At 40.5% G+C, this 12,942-nt stretch overlaps 1 protein-coding gene across 5 annotated transcripts in view; it reads left to right on the top strand.

The window, feature by feature from the left end:
* Window positions 1-12,942, top strand: part of WDR7 (WD repeat domain 7) — a 276,960-nt gene that overhangs the window by 51,549 nt on the left and 212,469 nt on the right. The window lies entirely within an intron of this gene.

Raw genomic sequence — 12,942 nt, forward strand, 5'->3', positions numbered from 1 at the left:
AAGCATGCACTCTACCACTGAGCTATACCCACTGCACACACCCTCCCTGCCCCTGAATGAAATTCATTTCTTAGTGTACGTAATTTTTTAATTGGGCATCGTTACATCTTGGGTATTGTATCAGTCAGAATCACTCTATTTATATTGAAACATGATGAGGTTGAAGGAATTGAAAAATTGACCGGTATGATTTACCTTTTACCTTCCATTTCTCTCTCTGTTGTCTAATTAGTCAAAACCCTGAAAAAAATGAATGGGCTATATTTGCAAAGGTCAGTAGCTTTGTATTCTGTGTAACTAGGTAAGAGAATGGAATTTAGAAGTCAGATATAACCTACTGAGAACATACTTTGTTTTTTGCTTGCAGAATTCACTCTGTAAAAAAAAAAGTCATACTGATTGAATAGACTTTGTGATTCATTGTGAAAAGGGCACTGTAAGGTACAGACAGGGACAATCCAAATGACGCTAGTGCAGGGTACCAGGTCTTGTCCGGTGAACTGTTTCTTCAGCCTCAGAAAAAGTCTCATGATATGTATGACCTTCGAAGAATCAATTATATTTGCCTAATATTCCACCTCAAAACTTTCATGAATATTTTAATAGAAAACATGAATATGTTAATTGTATATTATATACTTATAAGTATATATAAATTCAGTTTTGGGTTCTTCTAAGTAGTTATTAAGACAAAAATGTTATATTACTCTAATTGTTGTCTAGTCTTAATAAATAGAGTTAAGGAGATTTTGAAATGAATGTTTAATATGAATCTTTCTTAAAAACTAGGAAGCTAAGATTGAAGGTTTTAAAATGAATGTTTAAAATCTTGACCTAGATGAAGCACATTAATGAATACGTGTATTTTTTTCTGGGTCACACTGGTAAGATACTTAGTGTGGCTTTGAATTTACAGGAAGCATACTTTATATTCTGTGAGAAGATCCTTCACCTCCTGGCACGTGACAGGTTGCCCTGAGTCCATCAGTCCGGACTGAACTTCCGCTCCTGTGTTGCCCCACCTGCTGTCCATCCACAGCCTGATAACATGGTGGTTACCGAGTCTGACTTTTTAACTCTGCACTGAACAACTGGGGGCTTTGGCTCTTTCTCCCTCCATCACTTCCCTCTCTATTGTTTGTCATTTGGTACTTAAAAACCTCCAGAATGAAAATTTTAGAATTTAACGAGACTTTGGTAAAGAGATTTCTTAAGGAATGAGCTTAAAAATTTTTCTTTTGGAACCACAAATGTAAAATTAAAAGATTTAAAGTAATTAATGAGGCACAGGAACATAGGTCAGATAATGGGACCATTTTCTGGACATACGTTAGTGCGTTAGTTGCTGCCGTCACAAACACAAGGCAGCCCGTGGCGTCCAGGCGGCCTGCCTCCCTCCTCCATCACTCTTTTCCTCTTCTTCTCCATTTTTTCCTCCCTCCCACATCTGTCCGTCATATTAAATTAATCATTTCTTCCTCATCTCTGTAAAAATGATCCATATTCCTTTAATGCATTTATGTCCTAATTCTGTTACTCTCTCTTACTTTTTCTCCACATTTGCCTCACTTTCATAGAACCCTCACACACAGTAAAGTACAGCGTACGTAGGTTGTAAGTGCATGTGCTCCTTTGTGTGTGTGAGTGTGTGTGTGTGTTTAGAGTTTGGGATGACTGCTTTGAACATTTCCAACTTGGGTTGACTTTCCACCAACTTTTTCTCCGGTTTGAGGGAAATGAGTTTTAGGCTGCTATGAATATAATATAAATTATTCCATTAAGGAATAAAACTAAATTCTCAAAACTAGTTACATGTTTAATTCGTATTTACTAACGTTTTGGTGATTTTAAGGTCTTTATTTAGTTCTCTTAATTTTAAGGATCCTTAAATAAGACATGACTGGGTTTATGGTGATGATTGGGTTAACACCATCACATAATGACTTGTACAAGGGAACGCTCCCTCTTGGAACTGAGCAAGACCCATGGCTCCAGTGCCTTTCTGGCCCTATGTCTTGCCCTTACCAGGTGCTCAGGGGATTTATGAATGGATTTCATAGTTCATATTTGATGTAATTCATCATATTATTCTGAGCCAAGAAAAAGCCATCTTGTTCTGTGTTGGTTTTAAATTCAGAACCGTTTTGTTTTTCCTTAGAAATACATTAACAAACCGCACTGTACCTGAGATGAAATTTAGACTGCTGTGCAATGTCTGTGAGATACAGCAAAGGAGAAGTTTGTTTCACCACCTCACATAATAAATCAAATTGTAAACTGCTGAGAGAGTAGGGGCACTGGATAGACTGAGCCCTGTGACCTCAGCAGCCAGGCCTGGCTTAGCTCTTGTGTATCAGACTTTAACTCTTACTTGGAAACTTAAAGGTGTTGTGAAGTAACTTGGTGGAAGTGTAAAGATTCGTGGCTAAATTCTAGTATGTTAGTACTTTGGGTGAGAAATCATTTGTTCTAATATGCTTGAAAAACTGCTCTCTATTAGACCATGTAGAAGATTTCCAAACTTCTTGACTTTTATAGCCTCTGTTAGACACATAATTGAATCAGTCTAGTTCAGTAACCATTTATTGACTATTAGGTACTGTGTTAGGCCCTCGGGAGCCAAAATGAATAAGACACAATAGATGCCCTCAGGAAACATAAACAGATAAATACCATGCAGTGCAGCGAGCGAGATGGCGGAGGAAACGCAGAAAGTATTGCAGAAACCTGGCCTAGCTTGAGGTGATCAGGACTGGCTTCTTGGAGGAGGGGCCGTGAAAGAAAGAGTAGAGTGTAGTCCTGGCTGGTGGAGGTGGGCTGCAGTGTGCTCTGGGAGCAGTGGCTGGCAGATGCGAAGAGGGGAGTGGGGACCCCACGTGTGTTCAGTGTTGCTGGAGGATCACCTGGGGAGGGACGGGAGTGGTGGGAAGTGAGGCTAGTCCCTGGGTACCACGTGAAGACACTAAAGCGTTATCTTTTACCTCAGTCGCTTTCAAACTTAAAAAAAAAAAAAAACTAGAATTCTTCCTTCAAAAAGAATTTTATATGAAAGCCAGTGTGTACAACAGATGCGAGGAAATGTGGACGAGAGTTTAAATTCAAGAATTGCTGGTAAGTGCTATTTGGCAGGACCTAGTGATTAGGCAGAGATGGGAAGGGAGGTTGATGCACAGGTTTTCTGCTTGGATGACTGAGTGGAAAGTGGCTCTGTCCAGGGTGATGGCGAATGCAGGAACAGGTTTTGTGGGGGATGGTGATGAGTGGCTTTGTATAGGATTGGGGGGGTTGGGGGAGGGGTGCGGGGATGGAGATACAGATTGAGGACTCTCCCACATATCCCTCACCTGGTATTTAAACCCGTGGAAGTGGATGAGGTCATTCAGAGATAGCAAATGGGCTGGGGTACACTCTCGGGGTACAGACCGGAAGGGGAGGGAGAGGAAACCATTCGGAGAGGAAGTGCTGTGAGGAGCTGCGGAGAGGCAGGAGTACCTGCTCACCTGCAGAGAATCAGGTTTCAGGAAGGGTGGCGCCCTCACTGTGTCAAATGCGGTAGGTGCTGAGTCTGAGGAGTGAAATGTGTCTGTCAGCGAGGTCGTTAGCATCCTCTTCCAGCACTGTCTCCCCAGGATGCTGGGGTCAGAAGCTGGATTGTGGTGGGTTTAGGAGTGAGTGGGAAGTGTGGAAATGGAAATAACAAGTGTGGAACAATCTGGAAAGCTTGTATGAGAAAGAGTATAGTGAGAGGGAAGTGCAGCTTTGAAGACAGGTTGGAGCGTTTGTGGATTGAGGATAAAGAGCCGATGGAGAGAGGCAGGTTCCCGGTCAGAATGGTGGGGAGACAACTGATGAAGCTAGTTTCCCCAGGGGAGGAGAGGATGGTGGGTTTCAAGGTAGAGGGAAGGCAGCTGGCTTTGACCTGGAGGAGGAAACTTAATTTTCTGAAAGTGAGGTTTGAGGAAAGAAGCCGTCTCCGTAACGTGAAAGTGTAGGTTCTGATGGAGAAGTCGCAGCGAGTTACCCAGAAGATCCAGCTGAGATGATTAATGAAGGTGGCTACACGAAACAACAGGTTTTCAGCAGAGACAGAACAACCTTCTTTTGGAAGAAGATACCAGTTAGGACTTTCATAGGTAGAACTTAGTGCCTGACTTCACAGTGTCAAGGTGATGCTGCCAAGGCTAGCGGTGGAGTCAGTTGGATCTTCTCCGATCCTCCCGCGCTTCATGTATGTTTCTATCCTGGTCATTATTACCTTGCACTGCTCTATATGGAGGTAAGGAGAGAGATCTGTTTACACATCCTGTTCCTCTATCAGAGTTTCTTAACTGGAGCATCATTGACATTTTGGGCTGGATGATCCTTTGTTCTGGGGGCTGTCCGTGCATTATAACGGTTTCTCGGCATCCCTGGTCTCTACTTACCACATGCCATTAGCACCCGCTCCTAATTGTGACTAACAGAGATGTCTGCAGACATTGCCAGATGTCCTCAGGGGCTGGGGGAAAAACCACCCCTGGCTGAGAGCCACTGCTCTGTGTCACTCTGTGCCACACTAAGAGCTCCTCAAAGCACCATTTGATATTTCTCCTTGTGTTTCCAGAGCCCAGCACAAAGTGTTCACTGAATTACTGTGAACGAGCCAGCCTTTGAGGGTTGATTAGTGTGGAGTGGATTCACCCTTTCCCTTCCACCCCACCCCCTCCTCCTTTAGAATCTCTGCAGAACTCATACTGAGAGCCTCTCGAGGTCTAGAATTAGACCTCCGGCAGATACAGGAGGACCCGGACTGCCTCCTGTATCCTGACCATGGACTGACTAGCTGTGTGGCCTGTGTGACTGACTGACCTCTTCACTTCCATTTAGTTTTAGCTTTAAAGTGGGGGTGTGGGGCGCGTAAGAAGGTTGTAACGAAGTTAAATGAGCAACGTGTTTGAAAACATTCATCTCAATAGGCGTTCGGCACACACTTGATTAATACTCCTGATCGGTTGATTCCATTCATTCAGCACACACTGAGTGAGGGCCTGCTGTAAGCCAGGCCCCAAGCAGGACCCTCGGAGAGTGCGTTAGTCACAACCCCACCCGCCGGCCCTGGCGCGGAGGCGCTCCTGCTCTGAGCGGGGAGACAGACGACGGTGCCTTCACTGCGGGCGGTGGGAGCGGAGCCGCAGAGAGCCCTAGGACTTGAACTGACCCGCAGAGCCCTGGGGAAGGCTTTTCTGAAGAAAGAGAGTCATTTGCATAGAGGCTTGACGTCAGGAAGAAAAGTGGGCAAGAACATCCCAGGCAAAGAAAAAGAACAGGTGCAGATGCGGGCGGGGTCGGCGAGGGCGGCGCTGCGGGGGAGGAGGGTTAAAAACACCTTAGGATCCGCTTGAGTGTGACTATTTCTGCAGTCAGAGTGCTCACCACAGTGACCCGGAGCCAGTTAGAGAGGTTTTCTCTGCTCCTTTTCATTCTGTCATTATCAGTCTTATCTTCTTTCTTAACCAAGTCTGCCGCCCAGAATCTCATCTCATTTCCGTTCATTCACAAATGTGCCAAGGGTTTTGGGGATACCCGGGAGGGCATACAGAATAGCAGCTCCCCCACCTCCCTTTTTAAACAGTTTCTTTCAGTTGATTAGACTGCTTTCGCATGTGCCTTTCACACATTCATTTGAGATGAAATCAGCTGGGTTTTATCATCTCTTTTACTAGCAAAAGGAATCCTGCTTGTTTTGTCTGCTAGCTGTTCAGAGCAGCTCTCTGAAGTGGGTAGTTCCTTTCTTAGGCCGATGGGAGAACAGGTGCTGGAGAAGTTGACTGATTCAGATAAAGACTGTCTAATGGGGGGTGGGGATGGCCTAGCCTACAGGGCTCCTGGCCTTTTTACTTGGTAACTTGGCCCTTTTGGGAAGAGGTGCAAGTCACTCTCTTTTGTGCTAGTGTTGTGGAAAGTTAGCATTAATCTTCTTATCTCTTAATATCTTAATGCCCTCTGGCTATTATTATTCAAATATTGTTCAGTAAGATATGGCCTGTAGAATATGTTTAGAAGATGCTTTATAAAAAAGTGTTTATATTTAAAACTTACAATTAACCTTTGAGAAATTTACATTTCATTTATGTTATATGAAGTAAATTATAATGCAGTATTAACCCTTAAAACCCCTCAGTAGCTGAAATAGTCTCTTTGGTTTATGATTATTAACGTACTTGATAATGAAAACACTTGAAAGGAAGTGAAATAACGTCAATGAGTGTATTGTAATGTATCCTGAATCATTATATTCTTTCCAAAGTCAAATATTTAAGATAAGTCTATTGTCTAATTCCAACTTGAAAATGGATTCATCTGTTATCAGAACCATTAGGCTGCAGTAACAGAAATACGACAGCAGAGGGCGCCAAATACCCACTTCAGTCTCATATTTTGCTTGATGGTTAACAGTTTTTGTGTTTCCTTCTCCAGGCTCTCTTTCTCTTCCTTCTTCCCTCCCTTCCTTTTTCCTAATACTTAAAATCATTAACATTAAAACCATATTTTTAAAGTAGCAGATGGTGGTATTTTTCCCCCTTAGTTTTAGAATGTTTTAGAAGTACGTTAAAACATCACTGTGTTTTTATTTGAACCTTTCCCATTTAACATGATGCATCAGAATTTCAGAAGTTCTTTCAAAGATCCTTATTCAATAAAATATCCTATCCGTAATCAAGAATACATTCTTAGGTGATAAACTAGTTCTTTATACTGTGCTTAGGAAATTAAAATTATTTAGAACATGCATTATAAATGACATCTATGTAATTATTTTATGAAACATTAATATTTGTCAAATACATATTTTCTTCTATTCTGTTTTAAAACTCAGCATTGATATTTCTAGAAGTGTGTATCTGTGTGTGTGTGTCTGTGTGTGTGTGATATAACATTTCCTAGTCTTACTCTGTGGTTTCAAAGCAGATTCAGATTTTTTTTTTTTAACTCATCCACTCTTCTGCATTACACTTTAGCATCAAAATCAGGTGAAGTTTAATGTGCACTGTCATAAATCAACTTTATGTTTGGGTAGAAATCTGAATCATTTGCTATTATAGATTGGACTCAGTACTCTTTCAGGAAAAATAAAAAGTTATTTTACTAGGTAACCTTAAAAACAGTCTCAAAAACTAAGCCATTAAAAAATGGTTCAGAAATAAGTAAGCTTTTAAATTGGGACCATTGAAGTGGACTGCACAAGAGTAAAATTAGTGTCAATGTTTTAAATTTCTCTTAGTCCTTGGATAAGATGAAACAAGGCTAAAATATCATTGGCCTTGGGGACAAAGCTATGTTTTAGCAGACATGAGTTAGCCTAGCACATATGCAAATATATACTAACAGTAAATGCGGTAACAAGGATATGTCAACAGTTTCTCCCTTACGGTCGTAAGTTACTGTCTTTTGTGTTCTGCTTTGTTGCTGTTGCTGGGGGCTGCTACTTATGCCGTGCATGCGTGTGCATGTGCTGAAAAATACCGGTGCTTGAGTAGGGATTAGTCTAGTGATGACCATTCTGTCATTTTGCTTGGGTTTTCACTTGAGACACAATTTTACCTGCTATTCTTTATGTGATCGCCACAGGTTCACTTTCAGTGATGAGCAGGCAGTTCAGTAATTTTTTTCCTTTGGTTGCATTTCTGTAATATTTTAAGTCAAGTTCCCTACTACATCTGTATTTTCTCCTCTACAGAAAACGTGGAGTTAGAATAGGCTTCGTACTTACAATGAAAATGTCAAATATATCCGTCCTCCTAGCTTCTTACATGTGTGTGTATGTGTTTTGCGTTTACCGTTGGGTTTTACTAGCAACTTTGAGACCATTCCTTTTTTTTTTTTTTTAATTGAAGTATAGTCAGTTACATTGTGTCAATCTCTCGTGTTCAGCATGAGACCATTTCATTTGTAGCTACTTTATGATTTGGCTTTTCTTGTTGGCCTTTTTCAAGTAAATGTTTAAATTATTACTGTAAGTGTGGAGGCTTTATTTTCTCCCAAACACATTGCAGAAAATGGGCACTGCACAAATATTTGTTGAATTGAATTGAATCTTCCTCCATGATAATATAAAAATGAGTTTGTGAGAACACATTTCAGATGTTCTTAATAAAGGTGGCAGGGCAAACACACTGATGTTCCTGTTAAAGAATTTCCAGTATCAGGTGGCCTGTATTTGAAATTGTTAAGAATATAAGATGATATGAGTGAGTTGGTTTGCTCTAAACAGGGATATCTTATGATTAAGCCAAGAGACCCTTGAAGTTTGACAGATGTTTTTGTTTATTTTCCTTTAGTTAATCTTAGTGTAACATGTTAGATGTCAGACATGCTGGTGATCAACTTTGCCATCTCCATGCATTTAGTGAAACTCTTACCCTCATAGCTTTGCTGGATGACTAACTGTATTTTGTTGCAATAAGACTTTGTTAAGTCACTCAAATCCATTGTCAGGCATTACAGGCTGTATGCAGGGACAGTGACGTTGGAAATTATAGTTCACCTACAGGACGTGGAGATGAGACATTGTCTTTCCTTCTGTCTCCCTCTGTTCTCTCCTCATCTGCTTTCATTGTTTTCTTCCTCCTTCCCCCTCTCCCGCTCTTCTTTTTTCCTTCCTTCTTCCCTCGCACCATTTCTTTCTTTTCTGACTGCGGTTACTATTAGAGACAGTTTTTGCCACAATGACACGGTCAGTGGGAGCTGCACGCAGTCACATCCAGATGTCACGGTACCAGACACCAGATAGCCGCTCAGCTGTGCGAGCACAGAGGCTGTCTGCTGGCACACCTCCCAGCAGGAGACGGAAACCTGGCAGACCCGGGGGTGCGGAGAGGGGCACACGTGTGCTCGACATCGGAGGAGGGGGCCTAGAAGCCAACCTTGTGTCTTCATCCTGGCCTTTTTTTCTTCAAGCTACTCTTGCGGTTTCAATAATTTCTTTGCCAAACACGTCTGATTTTTTAATTCTTTGGCAGTAATGGTTTTGCCGATTTTTACTGGGAAGACAGTATTGACTGAAGTACTGTGGTGGGCTGTTTGATCTAATGCTGTGATTCCCTCATACCTAGTGTCATGTCTGTCGACCTAATATTGGTGTAAAATATTATATATTAGATATATTTATTATAAATGTATAATTTTATGTATCAGTGAAATTAGTTGCCAGCAGGTACAAAGCATTAAGAGTAGTGTTTGACGTTACACATTCAGTGTTTGAAAAAGCGAATACAAAGCGCGGTGGTGTGAGGAATAAAATGGTCAGGCATCCTTCATCCACCCCGTCTACAGGTTCAGTGCTGTTGGTCAGTACTGTTGCATACTTTCATATTCCCTCATCTGGCTGGCTTATCCTTCCTCCCAGTTTATATTCATGACCCTGATCTTGCTTCTTTTCAGCCAACATTGCTAGTGGATAAATTGTTATAAAATTAAATTTGATCATATTACTCGCCTTATTAAAGCCTTTACGTAGTGGTTTTCCTACTTCACTGTGTAACGTCATCTGGGGTTTTCATCAAGCAGACCTCGATCCATTCCAGCATGCACTGATTCAGGTCTGGTACCAGGCCCAGGAACCCGTGTTTTGACCAGCACCCCTGATGTTTCTGGGAGAAGCAGTGCTTGAATGACCTCCGAGCCCGCAAGAGAAAGTTCGGGAGTCTTCGTGTGGACGTCTGTGCTCTCAACACACCGTTCCTTGCAGTCTTTGTCTTAGTCACCTGTGGTTTCATCAGCATCCATCCTGTGATGTTTCCTGCCTTTATCCTTTTTCGCATCCTGCTACCTCTCTGCCCTTGCACAGCTCAAGTCATCCCTTGGGGGAGGATCTCCCTGGTCTCCCGAGGTGGAGTTGATAACTTTCTCTGTATGTCTAATCGCACCTGCCAACCCCCCCCGCCTTTATTTATAGCGCCATTCATACTGCATTGTAATAATGCCTCTACATGTCATTTTTTGTTAGTTTTGAGTTGCATGACTAGGAAACCATCTTCTTTATCTTTGTATCCTTAGTGCTTTACACAAACATAGTGGGAATGCGGAATGAATGAATTAAATACAGGGATGAAGTTCAAGTTGATTTTTTTTTTTTACTTTATATTTTGTGTAGTGTAAATTTATCTACTTACTTAAGTGCCTTAGGTTCTTAAGCTATAGTATAGAAATAATATTTACTTTTTCCTTCCTTTAAATATCATTTGTTCCATTCAGAGTAGAAGTTTAGACAAAGGAAGCAGAATCAGTGATCATTCTGGAAGTAATTTTTGGAAGAGCAGCCACTTGAGAGAGTTTGTGATGGATGAGCAGGAGGTTGAGAAGGGAGCATCGTCCTGGTGTAGGCAGTGCAAAGATACAGGTGCCTGAAACTGCCTGGTTCTGGAAGGGCACAAGTGATTTAATTTGGTTGCAGCTGAAGACGTAAGTCCTGTGGTAAGAGATGAAGTTGGAGGAGGAGGAGTAGGCAGTGGTCTGTTTTGGAGGATGTCTTGTGCTTTGTAAAGAAGTCTTTGCTTTGCAAAGATTTCATCCTTGGGCTATAAAATGCTATTGAAGTCTCTTAAGCTAGAAAGGACCATAGTCAGATGGGAGGGGGATTGAGACAGAAGAGAGACCACTTGAAGGAATTTGTTATAATTTTACAATAGGAGAGTTGATTAGCAACTTAAAATAATTTTATTAAGATTTTTATAATGTTCTTTGTTCATTCTGCCGGGTTCTCTGATAGGCTGAGGGTTACACAAGATGAGTAAGATACAGTTCCTGTAGAGTACAGGAAAATGTAAACACATAAAATAACTAATATAAATGTAGCCAAGACATCCAAATTTGTGATACATAGTAGATAAAAAATATTATGGGAACTGGATTCATTGTGGACTAACTCCCTGGGAGAATGAAGGTCTTGATGGAAGTGAAGGGATTGGAGTAGAGCAAAGAACAGGATTTCGGATAAAGGAATAAACAAAGGGACTAAATGGATGAGGGACTATGGTCCCGGCACTAGAATGTACTTGTTAAAGTTGAAAGTATTTGGTATCAAATTGCAATGGGCCTTGAATGTTGTACTGAAGGATTTTCATTTTTATCCTAGAGCTTTATTTTCTAATTATGAAAATAATATATGTTGATTATATGCAATTAAAATATATAGAAATATGAAGATAATGTAAGTCTTATATATTCCATCACAAAAAGTAACTGCAATGAACATTTTCATGTATTTCTTCCCAGTGTTTCTCACTATGCACAAATACATACTTGCGTGTTAAATAAATGAAATCAGAGTTATATACTTTTGTGTGGTATGTGTGTGTATGTACCTGTGTGCATGTGTGTAGTTTTAGCACACTTAAAATTAGAAAATGGGCATTTTACCATGTGATTAATGTGTCCAGAAAGCATGATTTGTAGTAATTACAGTATTTATTTTATTATATGGTTGTTTATGTTTAAATTATTTATTTCTTTATGTTAGATTATTTAGGTTGTTTGCAGTTTAAAATAATGGATACTGTTTCACTGAATGTCCTTGTACGAAAATCTTTGTATTTCTGACTGTTTAGGATAGGGTTCTAGAAATAAATGTACTGGATCAGACAATCTCAAGGGCTCATAATCTGTTTTACCAAATTCCTCTTCCAAAAGGCTGGTATTTAAATTCACATTTGCAGTGTGTGCTTTTGACTTTCCTTGTATTCCTGGATAAGTATTTTTTCATGTTTACTGCTTGCTAATTTTGTTAATGGCATCTTGTGGTGATTTAACTCTTATTTCCTTGACAGCTAGTTTGAACAAGTTTTCCCTTATATTCATTGACTGAATTTGTCTGTTTTTACTGTGAATTGTCTTTGACCTTTATGGTATTTTCCCCTTTTATTTGGGCATTAGTATTTTTAAATTGATTTTTAAGAAGTAATGGGGGAAGGTATAGCTCAGGTAGAGTGCATGCTTAGCATACACAAGGTCCTGGGTTCAATCTCCAGTACCACCATTAAACATAAATATCAGTAAATAAACCTAATTACCTCACCTCCTCAATTTTTTTTAAAAGTATTTATATAGATTATAACTACATCAGTCTTATTTCTGGCATATTTTTATTCCTATTTCTTTCTTGCCTTAAATTTTAATACTAGTGAATTTTAAATTTAACTTTGGCAAATTCTTTCTCATCTTGAGATCAGATCTATTCCTCTATATTTTGATTTAGTTTTTAATTTTGTATTTTCCGTTTATCTCAATAACCCATGATCATGACAGTTTTTTTGGCTGAAAAGCAACATGATTAGATTTGTGCTTCAGAAAGCAGTCTAGTGGCTCTGTGGCACTTGGATTGGAGTAAGGAGAGACTAAGGGCAGTGAAACCTGTTTAGAGGAGAGAAGAGAAGGGTCTGAATGTGCTGCTGTTGATGTTGGGGATAGATTAGAAGAAGAACTCTCAATCGGTGATTTGGGAGGTGCAGCAGGTTTAGTGGGAGGGTGGAGATTAGGGCATGTTCTGTGGGACATCCAGATACAAAAGTGGGAAAGACGATGTTCAGACTCCTTCAGAAGCTGGTCTGGCTGATGATGGAAATTAGGGATCCACCTCCACACAGGTGATAGTTATAATGTGGGAGAAAGAATGAGTTTTCAGGGCAGCTGACTGAGAAGGGTGCTCAGAAGTCCTACTAAGAAGGTGTTCTCTGGGAAGATCTTTTAATGCTTTCTCTCTCTTCCCCTCTCTCTTACCAAAAACAGCAATGTCAGAGATTATGGGTATGGTCAGAGAGAATGCAAAGAGAGTAAGGAGGAGAGGGACTGGAAAGTTTCCAGTGGATTCGTCTACTTCTTTCCTTAAATTTGGCTAAAAGGGGCAGTAGACCGGGAAATAGAAGAAGGAGCATGATCAAAGGATAACAGTTTTTCTTTTTTTTCTTT

The sequence above is a fragment of the Camelus bactrianus genome, chromosome 30 (assembly GCF_048773025.1).
Source record: "Camelus bactrianus isolate YW-2024 breed Bactrian camel chromosome 30, ASM4877302v1, whole genome shotgun sequence".
In the NCBI taxonomy this organism is placed as follows: domain Eukaryota; kingdom Metazoa; phylum Chordata; class Mammalia; order Artiodactyla; family Camelidae; genus Camelus; species Camelus bactrianus.